At 37.1% G+C, this 21,335-nt stretch overlaps 1 protein-coding gene across 4 annotated transcripts in view; it reads right to left on the bottom strand.

The window, feature by feature from the left end:
- HMCN1 (hemicentin 1) overlaps positions 1–21,335 on the bottom strand; it is a 516,590-nt gene that overhangs the window by 397,040 nt on the left and 98,215 nt on the right. The gene's annotated exons all lie outside the window — the stretch shown is intronic.

The raw sequence follows: 21,335 nt of genomic DNA, 5'->3' as shown, positions 1-21,335 counted from the left end.
AGTCAGTGGAGAGCAACTATTTATGGAACAACTATTTTGTTGTTGAATTCTAAATTAATCACTTATTCATCTTTTAATTTTGATCTGTCAACTACAAATTGTAAACTTGTTTGCAAATAAAACATTTAATACTAAACCAAAAAAAAAAGCCAAATGACCCTTCTTTGTCCACAGATAGGAAGATCAGAAGCACAGATACAAGGATATTGAAAGTTCAAACACAGTTGCTACCACTTCATTTGCCACAGCTGGGGCTGCTGTCCCTCATTATCACCATTCTCCTCAACACCTTTGATGAAAATAATTACCTCTGCGGTCACTGCCACCCTCACGACTGTCCTAATATACCGTACAAACCATTGTTTCAAGTGGAAACAAGTAGGGGGACTGTTTCCTGGTGAAAACCAAGACCTAAGCCAGGTGAAGAGAAGTCCAGATACCAGTAGGGTTAAATTGACAGAGATATAAATATAGATACACACACATAGAGCATGCTTATTTAATAGTAAACATTTTAATCTGCAAAGACCATTTTCTTAAAAAAAAAAAATTAACCTTTAAAATAGACAAGCTGAAATTGGCCTCTACAGGTATCAATTACTTCCCCCAGGAAACATCCATGTGTGTGTGCTTAGTCGCTCAGTCGTGTCCAAATCTTTGTGACCTATGGACTGCAGCCCACCAGTCTCCTCTGTCCATGAGGATTCTCCAGGCAAGAATACTGGAGTGGGTTGCTATGCTGTTCTCCAGGGGATCTTCCCAATCCAGGGATCAAACCCAGGTCTCCCGCATTGCAAGCAGGTTCTTTACCATCTGAGCCACCAGGGAAGCCTGGAAACACCCATATGTTAGTCGCTCAGTTGTGTCCGGCTCTTTGCGACCCCACAGACCGTAGCCCACCAGGCTCCTCTGTCCATGGAATTCTCCAGGCAAGAATACTGGAGTGGGTAGCCATTCCCTTCTCCAGGGGATCCTTCCGACCCAGGGACCCAGGGATCAAACACAGGTCTGCTGCATTGCAGGCAGATTCTTTACAGTCTGAGCCACCAGGGAAACCCAGAAACATCCATATATTTAAGTAATAGTTTAAAATTGATCCAAGTATCATGCGTACAGACAAAGCATCTTAAATTCCTAGGGTGGATGAAAGTTCTTCTATTTTATGTAAGGAAGATTATAAAAATACTTAACATTTAGTTTTTATGAGACATTAGCTTCAAACGCATACTGTTAGAAAAGGACTTATGACTTCAAAGGATAATAATTAATGAGCCAGGCCTTCTATAATATGCTAAATGTGATACAAAAACAGATTGCAGAATCTTAGAAATAAATGAGGTAAACTGGATAGGAAGCATGACATGCTTGTCATAGCGCAAGTAATTTTTCTTAGAAATTACATGAAAATATGTCTCCATTCTTCACCACAGATTAGACACCTTGCACCATGCAAAAGGAATGAAGAGGTGATTGGAGAAACTGTGTGAAAATGCAAACATCTGCATTCCATACAGAGCAGAACAGTCATTAGCTATGTAAACGTCATGTCCTGAGTATATGGAAAATCGGAGAAGACTACTCCAAGACTAAACAAAGGCATACTTTGCAGAGGAATGCAAAACAGCAAAGAATATGCCAGGCAGTTACACCCTGACATATAAATTGTCAGCAGCACCATCAAGCTTCTGTGCTTCTACATGGCATAATACTGAAATAATTCTAGAATTCAAACTCAAGAACCAGAACGGAATACAAAGAATACTAGAAAAATCAATTATATGAAAATAAATAGTACAGACATGCAAGAACATTCCTTATAATAACAATTTTTTTAAATAGCCCTGATACATGTCTGTTCCTCAATAGTGGAGACTAGCGGATGCTATAAAATAGGAAAACTGATAATTAGCCTTCATTTAATTATCAAGAGATTCAAATATCCACCTGTTTTCAACAAAGACAGGAAATATTTCCTGAAGCCCATTTATATACAAATCACACTGGACACTTGAGATAAATCTTTTATCAGTTATAAGAAATACTCAGACCAAAAAAAAAAAAAAAAAAAAAATACTCAGGAGAGATAAAGCCTTGCTAGGCTGCCATATCCCTCCAGTTGTAAGCATCTTTTCCAACTCTTGAATGCAATGATATAACTATTTGGCAAAATCAACCTTCCTTTCAGGACTTGTGTCCATTTCACTCTTTCTCTTCATCTAATAGAGCCTGACACCAGCTGTGTCATGAGCAATTTCCTCTTCTCTTCCTTTTCTTTCGTGTTGCTTTTAGCCCCTGCCAAGCCTTCCACAACATTCAACAGGTCTAACTCTGTCTTCTCTTCCTGACTGAACATGGCCCTCTATTGCCTATACAATCAAATGAGACCTCTCCAAAGCACCACAGGTCCTCTCTTCTATTTCTCTAATCTTCAGACTTCGTCACACTGCTTAGCATGAAGACACTGCTCTTCCTTCACGTCTTTCATGGCCATTCCCACGTCTTTCATCTGCCCATACACCTCTCATTCTAGAAAGTATGAATCAAGTCCTATCTCCTTGGATGTTCTGCCTTTTCTTCAGCATACATTAATGCTGGTTGATGTTTGTATAATAAAGACATGGGAAGAATGAAGGGGCACAACATTTAACAGAATAAGTGATCATAGCCCATTTTATTCAATGACTTTATCTGGTTGCTTACCAAAAGAACACCAAAAAAATATACTGGGTTGGTCAAAAAGTTCATTTGGTTTTTTCCATGTTACAGAAAAAGCCAAATGAACTTTCTGGTCAATCCAATATAAAACAACCATCAGTCTCCAAAGAGAATCCTCAAGCTTGATGAGGCATTAAAAATCATTTGCTTCAATTTTCTTATCTACAGACAAGAAAACTTGAGGTTCAGAGATGATGAAATTGAAAAACTTTGGTAGTGAAGAAAGAGGTTAAGACATCTGAAAACACTTTCTACACTGAGCAACCTCCATAGCTCACTAGCATTTCCTCTTTTCCAAGATCTCCATTCTATCAATGATTATATCACTATGAACTTTCTTCTTTCCTCTGGAGCATGGGCAAAACAGACCATGTTTGGAGTGCCTAAACTGATGCACACAATATCTAGAATTCTTTATTGTCATGTGCCTGGATATTTGAAAATAGATTAAAAGAAGCAACTTTTTTCTTACAGTTTTACTGAGATATAATTATTATGACATACTATACAGGGGCTTCCCTGGTGACTCAGGGTAAAGAATCTACCTGCATTTCAGGAGACCCAGGTTCAATCCCTGGGTTGGGAAAATTCCCTGGAGAAGGGCTTAGCAACCCACTCCAGTATTCTTGCCTAGAACATCCCATGTACAGAGGAGCCTGGTGGGCTACAGTCCATGGGGTCACAGAAAGTTGGACATAACTGAGTAACCAACACAAGGACAAGAAGAGACTAACAGTTTCACTTTTTCACAATAAATGCAGAAAGAAAAGTATGGAAAAAGTAGTGTGGGAGTACTAACATAGAAAAAACACTTTTCAGAATGAATCAAGGAGATTTCGAGAGGGAAATGAAAATTTAGGATTTCAAATTAGAAAAAACAAAAAAGTTCTTACTAATGCTAATTTTTAAAAAAATTCTATATATCAAGTTTTCACAACAACTCTGTATTTCATCAAATTACTGTTATTACCTATGGTTTGGTATGGTGGTGGTTTTCAGTCATGTCTGACTTTTTGCTAACCCATGGTTTGTAGCCCACCAGGCCCCTCTGTCCATGAAATTCTCCAGGCAAGAATACTGAAGTGGGTAGCCATCCCCTTCTCCAGGGGATTTTCCCAACCCAGTGATTGAACCTGGGTCTCTCACATTGCAGGCAGATTCTTTACCCTCTGAACCACGAGGGAAGCCCATATTATTATACAAATAATTGAAGGTTGGATAGTAAGTCAAAGCCAGCCAGCCCCTTTGAACGGTACCATGATACTGTCTGCCTGTGACGTGAGAGCATCTATCACATATGTGATTGCCATTGCCTTCTGTCTCCCTCACTTGATTATCAGCCTAAGGAGATGTACCTATAAATAGATTCTAAATAAACATTTGAAGATGAGAAGAAGGGAAACAAAAGAATAAAGATTAAGGCCAGGTCTTCAGACTCTTCATTTTGTGTGCCTTTCATTTTACCACGGAACCTCCAGGCTACAGCTAAAGATCATGCTACGTAATCAGCATGGCGACACTGACTAGTCAACTGAATGGTTCACTTCCTCTTTATGCAAAAGTATTTATTCTTTCATCAAGTTATTGATGCAGATAATCAACATATACAATTTTCCACATACCACTGAACTTAAAAAAGCAAAAAAAAAAACATTAAGGTAAGAAATATGTATTATTAAAAGTACAAGGAGTACGTCACACATCAGAAGATAACTTTTGATTAAAAATAAAAAAATGTCTGAAACTCTAAACAAGTCTTTCCTCTTCTCATTAATTGTGTTATTTCCCGTTTCCTAGGGATTTATCAGATGGGTTGGATTTATTTCCAACATCTCAGCCTTTGTTCTCCTAATCTGAGTTGCTGAATTGAATTTGAGCAAAAAATGGAAAGAAGTTCACAATGTAGTATTTTCTTTTACTGCTTCACTTGGCAAGATCAATATCCAGTTCCTCACTTCCTTTTTCCTTTTCACTAACAGATTTTTGCTCCTTACAGTTTTTCTTTACTCAAAGTGGTTCCTTAATAATAAGAGGTATATTTACTGCTTCTTGCTGGAGTCTCAAACACTTCTTGTGAATAGTTTGATAACAATGCTTACAATTTCCTTGCTTTTTAAAAATATGTAGCTCTTAGTTTTATATTTATAATTGTACATAAATGTGTGAAAAGTGAAAACCCCTAAGCTGCACTATAAATTAATCAATATTTTCAAAGCATTACAAAAGGTCAAAATAAATATATAAATCACAGTGCTTGCCATAGAGGAAATTTAAATATAGTTGAAAAGTTTTTAAAATAGCAAGTTATGAAAAATTAATCTAGCCTCAGAGAAGGGCAAATATTTTCAGTGTCCAGAGAGACACCCCTGAGCTCTTGGGAAATACACAGTGAAGACATCAGGGAGAAGATGCGGTCTGAGTTGGGACTTGAGGGGAACACTGAACTCACAGAGGGTGATATCAGAGCAAAGAAATTCTAGACGCTGGGACATGGCCTGTTCAGAATGCCTTCTATGAGCTGACTCTCAACACATTCACTTTCTAAAAATTCTACTCTCAATTAATTTTACACAAATCAACTATAATGTCTTCTGTGCAAAACTGTAATATAAATATACACATATTTAAAGCATTAAAATTATTTAAATAAAAATTAATAATTATGTTTCTTGTTTAGCAGTGCTATAGAAAATCAGACTAATAACTATACTTAGCATTGTTTTCAATTTAATAAGATACTCTTTCCAGATTTCTCTCTCCTCACTTAATTATAATGTTGCTGCTCAGCACCATTTTTAAATGATTTGCATCTAAGTCACAAAAAAGAACTGTTTCCTGACTTTGAGCTGAGCTAATGTCAAAGGTATTTCAGGACTCATTTAATTGAGTACATGCCTACTCACATTAAAAAAGGTAATTTTCAAGACCACTTAAAGACCTTTAATGATTGTTTTGACATGAAGTGATGTAACTTAGTGTGTTTTATAAAATATGAGTTAAGGATGAATTCATGCACAGTATGTAATATTGATTACATACATAGCATTCTGTTTTACTTTCCAAAGAGGTTATTCATTTAACAACGAGTTGTATAATCAAACACATGCACTTAGCACAACTGTAGGTAATATATGTATAATGCAAGGGTCATTTCACTTAGACTGAACAGGATATAGAAAAAATCATGAACATGAATTCAGCAATGTTTCATAGCTGTTTAGAGCAGGAAGCAAAGAAGAATGCCTTAATAACTGACACAGGATCATGAGGTATACTGAGTAGGATGTTATTGCTTAGACTGGATTTTGGCCAGAGCTCCAGCAAGCACTCTTGCAAAAACAGCCGTGGGATTTTTAATAGCCCAACAAAATCCAGATTCTCAGTTTTGCCTGCACTCCTAAATATTTAAACATCAAAACATACCCAAGCATTGGTAAGTTACACTCAGAAATATAATAAAACATATAATATTTTAAGTCATGCTATTTTAACAAATTTAATAAACAAGCTTCCCATTGTGATTAAGTTATTCTGAAAACAAGCAAGAAGAAAATAGATACTATGTTCAAGAATATTTTTAAATTTAAATAATGATATTCTTACAGAAAAATATGTTTTAAACTTTAAGATAAAAAAATATGCCAATTCATTTCAAAGTTTTCATTGTTCTCTTTGACAATTCCTTAGCATTACCAGTCTTCCAAATAAATTTAGGCAGCAGGAAAAAAAAAAAAATTTAGGCAGCAGGGAGGGATAAAGAAAAGAAAAATTATAAAAAGAGCAGTAAAGTATTTTTGAAAAAAAAAAAATGCTTGCAAGTCCTTAGAAAAGAATCATTAATATTGTTGAAATTTCAACATGTTAGGAGAATAGACAATGTCAGGCTTGATTGTTTCTACAACTAAACAAATGCATGCAATCCTTCGATCATGTTTTCAGGGAAAATGTAATTCAGTGGTCCAAAACCATATTCATGAAGTAAACACTTTATCTGCAAACAATGAGAATCAGAGACATGGCAAAAATATAGATGCTTTTATGTATCTGTATATATGATATGCATGTGGTATTATTCCCTGAATACTTGCATTCACTCAATCAACAACAGGCGTTCTATCCTTAAGGTTGGTTCAAATTGTCAAGAGAAAGCAAATATTTACATTTAAAGAGTGGAAGTCTTGAGTATAAGAAAGTCAGAAATATCTGGGTGTATCTTACAAACTAAGAGGTGGCTGAATGGACTTATGACCAGTACGTTGTACAAAGCCCTAATCTTAAAAAGACCCCTGCCTTGGGCTTTAATGCTTTGCAGTCACTGTCCTGCAGTAATTTTCTCTCTTAATTTGTGTTTTGCAAAGCAAAGTTCAATGGGCAGATGTAACAGGCACTCCAAACCTGGAGCCTCATTTCCACCGTCCTGCCCCCCACCACCTTCAGGGAAGAGGGCACCTGTTCTAATCCCATAAAGCCCAGGCCCTACCAGCAGCCCCATCCCTGCTCCTGGGGCTGTCACCATCCCCCATCTACCCCGGGAGGACCTGGATATGAGGACGGGGAGGGTTAGGATGCGGGCATGAGACAGTTGGTCAAGGCTAGAGGCCAAGTCTTAGCCTCTCAGCCGGGACAAGCCTTTTCATACACTCCTAATTCATGCACCAAGCATTTCCCAGCACCTACCACCAAGGTTTAAAAATCCCTGGGGGCTGCCTGTCTGACAAGGGTTGAGGCAGTGGGGCCAGGAACAGAGGAGATGTCTGTCTCAACTTCACCTGTTTTCAGCCTGAGCACAGTGCTTGGGTCCCATTGGCACAAGGGGGAACTTGACAGCCTGTATCCCTAGGGACCTCAGGGGCCAGCATGGGTCTGCATGTGATCTCCGGGTATTCTGGCACCCAGGGGTGCTCCCTTTGCAGGTACCATGCTGGGAGGATCTTCTCTTCCTCCTTGCAACCCACTCAAGTCTAGATTAAACTATTAGCATGAATTTTACCATCTATCTTCATTTTGTGCAATGCCAATTTTAAATGCAAATATCAGAATATTTGACTAGTATGCAGATTTATGCAAACTATACAATTTGTATTTCATCGCTGGTTACAGATGGTGCCTCCAGCTGTCCAGAAGAAACACACAAGTCAGATCCAGCAAGATTAAAGGAGGAACCGCTCAGCCACAATCCCAGCAACAGTATGAACACTCCAGGTTTATCATGACATCGAACTAAGTAGTACTTTTTATGAAAAACAGAAAAGATTTTTTAAATTAAAAGGCCGTGGTTATATAAAGAAAAGCTAAATATTGAAATATATGTATTCTGCCAAGTTAATCTGTGGATTTAATACATTAAAAATCTCAAAAAGAATTTTTTCACTTGTGTTTTAGAATACTTAGCAACAATATTCTTTAATGTATTCTAAATAGCACATGGGTGATTTTATCAATGAAAACTGGCCAAAAAAAGCATAAATAGGACAACTTAAGCATAACTAACTGAAAGGACAGAAGTACTGATACACAAATAATATGTAAAAACTGGAAAAGAATTAATAATTATAAACAAAAAAGCATCTGAAGGTAAGATATATAAAATAAGGTTATTTATGTTAAAAAATATTTACTCTAATTCAAATTTTATAGTCTCTATTACAAATAACCTCCAAAGGGCTAAAGGTTCAGTATAACCATTATAATTACTTCAACTGAATCTAACTGAGAATATATATATCAGATATATAAAAAATAACATTCTCCTTTTCAAAGTAATAGAAGAAATCACAAGGGGAAATATTGGTAGATATAAATATATAAAAACCAAGTAAAAGTTAAAACCTAGAAAGGCTATAAAGCCAGATTTGGGAACATTTATTTCCGATTTAAATTAAAATCCATGTTATCTGAAGAAATCATTCAAATTTTTACCAAAAAAACTATAAAGTACCATCACTAAAAGAAAGGAAAATTCATTAACAGGATAACAAAAGAACAAGACTAGAAACGAATGCTCATATTTTGCTATAGAGACATAAACTATAGCAAATTTGAAGTAACTTGTAAGAAAGAAAATTATTTTGTTTAATATTATCACTGCAACCAGTGTCATACTAAATAAACCTGGAATATTTGTACTCTTCAAGATCATAAGTAGTTGCAACTTTTATGAAATTCACTGTAGTTATATGTATGATATGATTATAGGTATGATAAGTTTTAAAGTTATCTTGTGATAAAGTTATTTCTCACTGTTATAATCCACTGAAAACAGATACTGACATTGCCAGGACAGCAACAAATAGTATCAAAATAGAGAAATGATTAAAAAACATGAGTCTCTAAATAATATTAGGCAGCAATTAAACTATTGTTCCATGTCAAAAAACAAGTAAATGTTTATCACATGCCATTAAACAAAAAAAGCCAAACACAGAACTATAGGTAAAGTCACTTCCCCGGCAGTCCAGTAGTTAAGACTTTGCCTTCCAATCCAAGGGAGCAGGTTTGATCCCTGGTTGGAAGTAAGATTCCATACGCCTCATGGCCAAAAAATCAGAACACAGACAAGAGAAACAAGACTGTAACAAATTCAATAAAAACATTAAACATGACCCACACCAAAAAAAACAGACCTGTAGGTACTTTGATTGCAATTATGAACAAAGGCAGATAAGCATAAGGACAAATTTTGAAAGGTCACACCAGAGCAAAAACTGATGTTTGGAATAAGTGGAGGAATGATTATTTCATCTTCAAATTTCTCATATTTGTATTTGTAAATTACAAGCTTACAAATTTGTAATTTGTAAATTTGTATTTGTAAATATTATAAATTACAAATATTATTTGTGTTTGTATATTAAAGAGAAAGAGAGGATTTCACTTGATCACATACAGGCTTGAGGTTGTGCTCATGCATTCTACCTTAGTATGGTTTTGGACTGGTTTAACTTGAATGCAAGGTAAGTCACTTCAGTTGTGTCTGACTCTCTGTGACCCTGTGGACAGTAGCCCACCAGGCTCCTCTTCCATTGGTTTCTCCATGCAAGAATACTGGAGTGGATTGACATTTCCTCCTCCACGGGATCTCCCCTACCCAGGAATCGAACACATGTCTCTTCTGTCTCCTGTATTGGCAGGCAGGTTCTTTACCACAAGCACCACCTGGGAAACCCTGCCCTCCTTCAGGGAATCTTTCCAACCCAGGGATCAAAACCAGGTCTCATGCATTGCAGGCAGATTCTTTACTGATTGAGCCACCAGGGAAGTCCAAGAATACTGGAGTGGGTAGCCTATCCCTTCTCCACTGTATCTTCCCAACCCAGGAATTGAACCAGGGTCTCCTGCATTGCAGGTGGATTCTTTACCAGCTGAGCTACAGGGAAGTTCCATCAATGTAAGTTTCCATTTTAAATTTAAATACCTCTCCTACGGGGAAGAAGTTCAGAGTATTCACCTAAGTTGGTAACTAAAAGCATCTCAGATTTGGAAGTTACCATAGTCTAAGGTCACTGAAGTTAATTACTTTATGCCATTGTGACTAGGTCCCAAGGCGTTTTCAACCCAAGACAAGTCTGTGCCCTGTGCCCATGCTTGGTAAGAGGAAAGCTCCCACATAAGAGCCAACGCAGTTCCTCTCCTCCCAACTCATCGACGCACTACTGCATAAGCAAAGACACGCATGTCCCCACAGGCACAAAAGGCTGTGGTACACATCCAAATAAAAAACAAGAGACACTGTGGCATCTCTCCTATGTCACAGTGATCAGTCCTTTCTTAGCATCTCAGGGTGACTGCCTGATGGATAGATTAACCTCACTGCACGGCATGTGGGATCTTAGTTCCCTATCCAGTGACTGAACCTGCACCCCCTAATTTGGAAATGTGGAATACTAACCACTGGACTATCAGGGAAGTCTTCCATCTCAGGGTTTCAATACCCCAGATCCAAGTTCCCATGCTTCTCTTCTTCCCTCTGTACAGCCTTCCTGTTAACCAATTACATCAAGCCTTCCCTGGCGGCTCCGTTGGTAAAGAATCTGCCTGCAATGCAGGAGACCCAGGTTAGATCCCTGGGTTGGGAAGATCCCCAAGAGGAGGGCATGGCAACCCACTCCAGTATTCTTGCCTGGAGTAATCCATGGACAGAAGAGCCTGGCAGGTTACAGTCCATGGGGCCGCAAAGAGTCGGACACAACTAAGCGACTAAGCATATGCCTCTGTTTAAAACTTGAACTCCACAAGGTGAGGGTTGTTACTTTTTGTACAATATTACTCAAACCAAAATGCAATAATTAACATATTTTATAAGCATCTACTAATAAAAATTAGAAGGGACACTGGGAAGGCAATTTGACCAAATGCAGTTCCCAACCAAACTGATTTACAGCACTTAAATGACTCAAATGCCATCAGAAAATCAATACAACCTAGATGAAAAGTGACACTGGATTTGGAATTGTCCACTCACATGGCCTTCATTTACTAAATGTTTGACCTAAGAGGCAGTCTGCTATCTTGCTTAAGAGCTCAGAGACTGGAATCAAAGCTACTTGGGTTACAATCAAGGCTCTGCCATAATATTTTTTTGTTTTGTTTTTAACTTTTATCCAGTTCCTAAATCTCCATGACTTTATTTCCCCCATCTTAGTATGGGAAAACTGAACCATTCCTAAAACACTGGGTTTGTTGTGAGAAGTGTTTAATGAGGTTGTTTAATGAGGATAGCAAGCAAACGTAGTGCTTGGAATGGATTGAACACGCTAACTCTGCTATTGCTACTGCTGCAACTGTTGATAACTTTCACGGCAATGTAAAAGACATTATGGTAGGTACTACCATCGGTTAAGGGCTCCCCAGGACAGGGAGTGGTAAAGCATCTGCCTGCCAATGCAGATGGGTTCATTTCCTGGGTGAGAAAGATCCCGTGGAGTAGGAAATGGCAACCCACTCCAGTATTCTTGCCTGGAAAATTGCACGGACAGAGGAACCTGGCAGGTTATAGTCCATAGGGTCGCAAAGAGTCAGACACAAGAGAACACACACAACAATGATTGGTTTTTTTTAAAATCTACTATAAGGAATAAATTCACTCTGGGAGTTTAGTAAAACATAATACTTTTCTTGCGCTTCTCACTGTTTAAGATGATTTAATGAATTTGAATTTCCAACCCAAAAAGGCATTAGTTAAGTACATTCTCTCTCTTTTTTTTTTTAAAGTAAAGTACATTCTTATCAGGGCTTCCCTGGTGGTCAGACAATAAAGAATGCAAGAGACCCAGGTTCAGTCCCTGGGTTGGAAAGATCACCTGGAGAAGGGAACGGCTACCCACTCCAGTATTCTTGCTTGGAGAATTTCAGGGATAGAGGAGCCTGGCAGGCTACAGTCCATGGGGTCACAAAGAATTGGACAGGAATGAGTGACTAACAGACACACACATTCTTATCAAGTCATGCCTTAATTTCTACCTTGCTTCAGAAAAAAAAAGTCAAACTTTCAGATGACTAAAACTTTTTCTTGCTTTTGAAGATAATAGAACATTTCTCATACTTGCCATTAAATCAGATCTCAGAATTTGAAGTTACACGAGCAAGTATTTAAAAGATATGCTTGATCTTTACTTTCCACTTCAATGATACTTAAAAATATTAATACCCAAACAAGACTGAGATAAAAACAGTATTTATAAAAAAAAATAGGTATATGATTCCGGGTTGCTAATTAATATATTATATGAAAATACTACTAAAGCTATATTATCTGTTCACTCTGCCCAAAATAATCAAGAAAAATATCCACCTCTACACCTTTGTTTGTATTTTTTCTATATAAGAGATCACTTTCTCCCTTATCAAACTTTTATTAAAGATTTAATTCAGGTGTCAATTTTTTTGGAACAAATTCCTGAGTGTCTCAATCCTAAGAGGTCACTTCTCTGAACTCTTCTAATGACGTGTATCTTAACTGTTTGGTAAATAACCCAATGTGGTAGATGTCCTCTAAAATGGCCTCCAGCGATCCCCACCATCTGATATTCACACCCTTCTGTAATCCCCTCTCCTTAAGAATGGGATGAACTTAATGACCTGCCTATAATGAACAGAACAGGACAAAACTAATGAAACGTTACCACTGAGATTAGGTTTAAAAAATTTTACCTCTGTCTTGCATGCCCTCTCTCGCTCTCTGATGGAAATTACCCATGTGAGTTACCCTGTTATCCTACAGGGAGGACCCCATGGCAAGGAGCTGAGGGCAGTCTTTTGCCAACAGCCAACAAAGAACTCAATCTTGACAACAACCACGTGAGTAAGAAAGTGGACTTTCTTCAGGCAAGCCATGCCACAACCACAGACCCAGTCAGTACCTCGACTGTAGACTTGTGAGCCAGAGGACCTAGTTTAGTTGTACCGGGATTCCTGACTCTCAAAAAGTGTGATTTACTAAACATCTGTTATGTTTCAACACTAAGGTTTAGAATAAATTTTCATGCAACAGGTTCATTTCACTGTATATTCGGTCTCTACAGTGTAAAAGTGTTAATCGCTCAGTTGTGTACGACTCTTTGCAACCCCATGGACTGTAGCCCACCAGGCTCTTCTGTTCATGGGATTCTCCAGGCAAGAATACTGGAGTAAGTAGCCATTTCCTACTCCAGAGGATCTTCCCAACCTAGAATAGAATGCAGGTCTCCTACATTGCCGGCAGATTGTTTACCATCTGAGCCACCAGGGAAGCCCATTCATTCTCCGTAACTATTAATTTCATCATAATTAAATCAATAAAGTTAATCAGGTGGATGAATTACGAAAATTAAAAGAAACTGAAATTGAATTCAAGACTCTAAAGAAGTTATTGATAAAGCACACACTGCGCCAAAGAATAAACTGACAAACATTTAAGCTCTAACACTTTTTAATTCAACAAATCATCTTTCAATCCCTATTAGGTAATTATACCCCATGCTTAAAGCTAACCATTGGAAGCCTGATAAAATAATTCACATTGCAACCGTTACTATGTGAATTTGTGATGTTTTAATTCTGCAAATCTCAACTCATCTATTGAGTTTACTATACAAAAGCTGAACATGTTTGGCACAGATCATAAGGAAGAAAGCTTAGAAGGCATATTTCTAAGATGGAATAGAACATACTTAGAGCGGAATTGTGAATGCCTCATATCCTACAGCAGGAGGAGACATATGTATCACTTCCCTGAGGATTTCACAATATGGCAGATGAAAAAGACAATAAAACAAGTAAATGAGCAAAGAGAAAATAGCAACTTGTTGGAATCAGTGCTGTGATGGAAATAAGCAGGCTACTGACACAAATAATGGATAGGGGGTGGGCATAATAGTACAGTATTCAGGGAAGACCTCTTAAATTTCCCTGGTGTAAAATAACAAACGCCCATGATCTTTGTCCAATTTTATACTGGGTTGCTACTCTCTGCGTGTCAATCTGCGAAAGCTGCTTACACTGAGTAAATTAGGTTTTGTCTGTGATATGAGTTGCAAAAAGTATTCTCTAGCTCAATGTCTCTTGTGGCAATTTTGGTCATGTAAAAATAGTTTTCTTTTATGTAGTAAGTAAAATTTATTACTCTTTTCCCCATGGTTCCTGGTTTTTATCGTAAGTTAGGAAAACTTTCTTCATGCTGAAGTCATATAAAATTCTCCCCTGATGTCTTCTAGTACTTTTAAGGTTGGTGTTTTAGATTGACATCTATGGTTTGTTTGAAGTTTCTGCTGGTGTAAGCTGTGAGGTATGGATTCACTTTTTTTCCAGATGGGTACCCTGCTGGCTCATAATTATTTACAGAAAAATCTATTTTTCCCTACTGATATTACATGGCACTACAATTCACATGTGTATTCTATATTCTTTTCCATTAATCTTTTCCTTCATGCCCAGAACCACACCGTCTTAATAACTGAGGCTTAATATGTTTTAATCTCAGGTGGGGCTAATTTCCACATCATCACTCTCCTTTGGCTGAATTTTCCTGGCTATTGGTGCTTATTTCCAATGACAATAGAAGATCAGTCTATCTAGTTCAAAAAAATCCTGTGGACATTTTTGTCTATGTCACACAAATTCATAGAATAAATTAGGACAAATGGACAAAATGCTTAGATTTTTCATGATGCATTATTCCAATTATTGAAGTATTCTTTCGGGATCATTAGAAGTTTTTCATAGTTTTTTTCCCCCAAACAGAAGTGCGCATATTTCTTACTAAGTTTATAGCTATTTAGATATACTTTTTGATGTTGAAAATCAGGGGTCTTTCTTCCATTATGTCTTCTAAGTGGTTGCAACTTTGTATTATACAGAAGTTATTGATTTTGTATAGTAATTTATCTTTACCACCATTTGGAATTTTTTTTACTCTTTGTAAGAATTTTCAGCTGACTCTTTTTTGGTTTTCCAGGTATACAGTCATGAAAGCTGCAAATCATTTTCTGTTTTTTACATCTCTGATTTCTCTCTCATGCCTAATGGAATTGGTTAGTACTCCAGAACAACGTTAAATAAGAGTTGTGATTCATATGACCCAGCAATCCCACTCCTGGGCATACACAACGAGGAAACCAGATCTGAAAGAGACACGTGCACCCCAATGTTCATCGCAGCACTGTTTATAATAGCCAGGACATGGAAGCAACCTAGATGCCCATCAGCAGATGAATGGATAAGGAAGCTGTGGTACATATACACCATGGAATATTACTCAGCCATTAAAAAGAATTCATTTGAATCAGTTCTAATGAGATGGATGAAACTGGAGCCCATTATACGGAGTGAAGTAAGCCAGAAAGATAAAGACCAATACAGTATACTAACGCATATATGTGGAATTTAAAAAGATGGTAACGATAACCCTATACACAAAACAGAAATAGAGACGTACAGAACAGACTTTTAGACTCTGTGGGAGAAGGCGAGGGTGGGATGTTCAGAGAGAACAGCATTGAAACAAGTATACTATCAAGGGTGAAACAGACCACCAGCCCAGGTTGGATGCATGAGACAAGTGCTCAGGGCTGGTGCACTGGGAAGACCCAGAGGGATGGGATGGGGAGGGAGGTGGGAGGGGGGATCGGGATGGGGAACACATGTAAATCCATGGCTGACTCATGTAAACGTATGGCAAAAACCACTACAATACTGTAAAGTAATTAGCTTCCAACTAATAAAAATAAATGAAAAAAAAAAAAAAGAGTTGTGATTCAGTTCTGTTCAGTTCAGTCGCTCAGTCGTATCTGACTCTTTGCAACCCCATGGACCGCAGCATCTGTCCATCACCAACTGTTGGAGTCTCCCCAAACCCATGTCCATTGAGTCAGTGATGCCATTCAACCATCTCATCCTCTGTTGTCCCCTTCTCCTCCTGCCCTCGATCTTTCCCAACATCAGGGTCTTCTCAAATGAGTCAGCTCTTCACATCAGGTGGCCAAAGTATTGGAGTTTCAGCTTCAACATCAGTTCTTCCAGTGAACACCCAGGACTGATCTCCTTTAGAATGGACTGGTTGGATCTCCTTGCAGTCCAAGGGACTCCCAAGAGTCTTCTCCAACACCACAGTTCAAAAGCATCAATTCTTTGGCACTCAGCTTTCTTTACAGTCCAACTCTCACATCCATACATGACTATTGGAAAAACCATAGCTTTGACTAGACAGACCTTTGTTGACAAAGTAATGTGTCTGCTTTTTAATATGCTATCTAGGTTGGTCATAACTTTCCTTCCAAGGAGCAAGCATCTTTTAATTTCATGGCTACAATCACCATCTGCAGTGATTTTGGAGCCCCCAAAAATAAACTCAGCCAATGGACATCATTGTCAGGTTCTAAAATGAGCAACAATGCTTCTAGCATTTACACATTAAGTATGATACTGGATTTTGGATTAAAATACATATATTTTATCATGTTAAAATAACTACCTAGTCACAATTAGAGATTTTTCTGTTTTAAAGTATGAACTTTAAATTAAATTTTGTTGCCAATCATGTGCTTTTTCCTCCTTAAATGTAATGTTAACAGATTTCCTTTTATAGACCATTACTATACTCCTGAAATAAACTCCCTTAATCAGGATATTTTATTCTTTTAATGTGTGCTAAATTCTGTTAACATTTAATTTAGGACTTTGTGTAGTTATTTGCATGAATATGACTATGAATGATCTAAAGTTTCTTTTTAATTGTAACCATTATTAAGTTTTGACATTAACATCATGTTCACATCATTTTAAAACTTGATACACTTCCTTTTCATATTCCCTGAAATAGTTTAAATACCATTGACATTAGGTTTTAAAGGGTTTAGTAGAATTTTCTTGTGAAATCATTAGGACCTAGTGTTTTTGTCAATGGGAGTATATATTTCTCTGCCCTCCTAGCCAATGCCATCTTAATCTGTCTGTCTTTATTTTCTCTATATAAAATATAGAGAACCTTATAGTAAATTATCTCTCTCTGGAAATTTAACCATTTTATTCAATTTGTCAAATTATTCATCTGGAGTTTAGAATGCAAACTCTCTTACAAGATAAATTTCCAGCATTTTGAGGTATTTTTCCTATTATCCTTTCTTACATTATGTATTTCTTTCTGCTCTCTACATTTTCTTGTAATCTTATTTTAGTTTTTCTAAGGGAAAAGTACTATTCATCTCTTATTTATTTGATTTCTTTCTGCCTTTATGTTTCTTAGTTATTTCATTTTGCTTTGCATAGATGGATTTTGTTGTTTTCTTCTAGCTTCCTAACTTACTACTCAAAGTAGTAAATGCATAATTTTTCTTCTGGAAGTTATTTATCCACTATCATAGGTACTGAAACAGGCTGTATTTGTATTATTATATTTATTTTCTGTATTAATCTTAGTTTGGATTTCCTTTTTGACATGACTTTGAGAGAAAGATGTTTTAATTTGTTATTTTCAATTTTATGCCCTTTAATAATTTGTAGTTTTACAGTATTATGATTAGTGCAATTTTCCTTGTCATACTACAAATGTTTCATTTCTATTAACATTCAATGGTCACTAGAGAAGATGTACTCTCTGTTTTAAGGAAACAGTTTTATACGTCAATTAGATTCATCTTTTTAGTAATATTACCTAGGTCTTAGAGATTTACATATTTTTGGCCACTTAGTCTGTTATTCACTATGTAAGAAAATTAAAGTTCTTCATTCTAAACTGCTTATTTTTTCTTGTTTTATGAATAGTACATAGATATATTTCATTGTTAGACCTTTGCTATGAATGGTTCAATCCTTTTAAAGTGTTATTTTATCTTGTTTAACATTATAAACTGCTCTTTTTGTTTAATTTAAGGTTAATTTGACTTAAAGTCAGATGCTTTATATCATCTGGATCATGATTATAGCTTACTTTTAATTTGCATTTGAAATTGTTGTTCAGTTGCTAAGTTGTGTCCGACTCCTTGCAACCCCATAAACTGCAGCATGCCAGATGTCCCTATATTTCACTATCCCCTGGAGTTTACTCCAACTTACATCCTTTGAGTCTGTGATGCCGTCTAACCATTTTATCCTCTGTCACACCCTTCTCCTCCTGCCCTCAGTCTTTCCCAACATCAGGGTCTTTTCCAATGAGTTGACTCTTCACATCAGGTGGCCAAAGTATTGAAGTTTCAGTTTCAGCAACAGCCTTTCCAATAAATATTCAGGGTTGATTTCCTTTAGGATTGACTGGTTTGATTTCCTTGCTGTCCAAGGGACTCTCAAGAGTCTGCTCAAGCACCGTAATTTTAAAGTATCAATTCTTCGGCACTCAGCCTTCTTTACGGTCCAATTCTCATATCCATACGTGACTACTGGAAAAACCACAGCTTTGACTATACAGACTTTTGTCAACAAAGTGATGCCTCTGCTTTTTAATATGCTATCTAGGTTGGTCATAGCTTTTCTTCCAAAGAACAAGTGTCTTTTAATTTTGTGACTGCAGTCACCATTTGCAGTGATTTTGGAGTCCAAGAAAATAAAGTCTGTCACTGTTTCCATTGTTTTCCCATCTATTTGCCATGAAGTGATGGAACCAGATGTCATCATCTTCGTTTCCTAAATGTTGAGTTTTTTTTTAAATTATTTTTATTAGTTGGAGGCTAATTACTTTACAATATTGTAGTGGTTTTTGTCATACATTGACATGAATTAGCCATGGAGTTACATGTATTCCCCATCCCGATCCCCCCTCCCACCTCTGGGTCTTCCCAATGCACCAGGTCCGAGCACTTGTCTCATGCATCCAACCTGGGCTAGTGATCTGTTTCACCCTAGATAATATACATGTTTCGATGCTGTTCTCTTGAAACATCCCACCCTCGCCTTCTCCCACAAAGTCCAAAAGTCTGTTCTGTACATCTGTGTCTCTTTTTCTGTTTTGCATATAGGGTTATCATTACCATCTTTTTAAATTCCATATATATGTGTTAGTATACTGTAATGGTCTTTATCTTTCTGGCTTACTTCACTCTGTATAATTGGCCCCAGTTTCATCCATCTCATTAGAACTGATTCAAATGAATTCTTTTTAATGGCTGAGTAATATTCCATGGTGTATATGTACCACAGCTTCCTTATCCATTCATCTGCTGATGGGCATCTAGGTTGCTTCCATGTCCTGGCTATTATAAACAGTGCTGCGATGAACATTGGGGTGCACGTGTCTCTTTCAGATCTGGTTTCCTCAGTGTGTATGCCCAGAAGTGGGATTGCTGGGTCACATGGCAGTTCTATTTCCAGTTTTTTAAGAAATCTCCACACTGTTCTCCATAGCGACTGTACTAGTTTGCATTCCCACCAACAGTGTAAGAGGGTTCCCTTTTCTCCACACCCTCCCCAGCATTGATTGCTTGTAGACTTTTGGATAGCAGCCATCCTGACTGGCATGTAATGGTACCTCATTGTGGTTTTGATTTGCATTTCTCTGATAATGAGTGATGTTGAGCATCTTTTTATGTGTTTGTTAGCCATCTGTATGTCTTCTTTGGAGAAATGTCTGTTTAGTTCTTTGGCCCATTTTTTGATTGGGTCATTTATTTTTCTGGAACTGAGCTTCAGGAGTTGCTTGTATATTTTTTGAGATTAATCCTTTGTCTGTTTCTTCATTTGCTATTATTTTCTCCCAATCTGAGGGCTGTCTTTTCACCTTACTTATAGTTTCCTTCATTGTGCAAGAGCTTTTAAGTTTCATTAGGTCCCATTTGTTTAGTTTTGCTTTTGTTTCTAATATTCTGGGAGGTGGGTCATAGAGGATCCTGCTGTGATTTATGTCAGAGAGTGTTTTGCCTATGTTTTCCTCTAGGAGTTTTATAGTTTCTGGTCTTACATTTAGATCTTTAATCCATTTTGAGTTTATTTTTGTATATGGTGTTAGAAAGTGTTCTAGTTTCATTCTTTTACAAGTGGTTGACCAGTTTTCCAGCACCACTTGTTAAAGAGGTTGTCTTTTTTCCATTGTATATCCTTGCCTCCTTTGTCAAAGATAAGGTGTCCATAGGTTCGTGGATTTATCTCTGGGCTTTCTATTCTGTTCCATTGATCTATATTTCTGTCTTTGTGCCAGAACCATACTGTCTTGATGACTGTGGCTTTGTAGTAGAGTCTGAAGTCAGGCAGGTTGATTCCTCCAGTTCCATTCTTCTTTCTCAAGATTACTTTAGCTATTCGAGGTTTTTTGTATTTCCATACAAATTGTGAAATTCTTTGGTCTAGTTCTGTGAAAAATACCGTTGGTAGCTTGATAGGGAGTGCATTGAATCTATAGATTGCTTTGGGTAGTATAGCCATTTTGACAATATTGATTCTTCCAATCTATGAACGCGGTATATTTCTCCATCTGTTTGTGTCCTCTTTGATTTCTTTCATCAGTGTTTTACAGTTTTCTATGTATAGGTCTTTTGTTTCTTTAGGTAGATATACTCCTAAGTATTTTATTCTTTTTGTTGCAATGGTGAATGGTATTATTTCCTTAATTTCTCTTTCTGTTTTCTCATTATTAGTTAAATGTTGAGTTTTAAGCCAATTTTTCACTCTCCTCTTTCACTTTCATCAAGAGGCTCTTTAGCTCCTCTTTGCTTTCTGCCATTAGAGTGATATAATCTGCACATCTAAAGTTGATATTTCTCCTGGCAATCTTGATTCCAGCTTGTGCTTCAGCCAGCCCAGCATTTCACATGATATACTCTGTAATGTAAGCTAAATAACAAGGATGACAATATATAGCCTTGATGTACTCCTGTGCCAATTTGGAACCAGTCTGTTGTTCCATGTCTAGTTCATGTCTGTTGCTTCTTGAACTACATACAGGTTTCTCAAGAGGCAGGTAAGGTGGTCTGGTATTCCCACCTCTTCAAGAATTTTCCATATTGAAATAAATGTACTTACTTTATCTGCCATTCTCTTTCCCTCTACTGTCCCCCTTTTGTAACATTTATTGTTTCTACTGTCAGCACAACTATCATTACAGTCTATTTTGTTGCCCTAATCCCTATATTTGCTCTGCTCCTAAAAGAGTTACATGGATCTTGTGCTCCTGGTTAGTATTTTCACTGGTTTTTTCAGACAGCTCTTATATGTCCATACTTCAT

This window comes from Cervus elaphus, chromosome 14 (assembly GCF_910594005.1).
Source record: "Cervus elaphus chromosome 14, mCerEla1.1, whole genome shotgun sequence".
Classification (NCBI taxonomy): Eukaryota; Metazoa; Chordata; class Mammalia; order Artiodactyla; family Cervidae; genus Cervus; species Cervus elaphus.
This window is presented reverse-complemented; position numbering and strand designations above follow the sequence as displayed.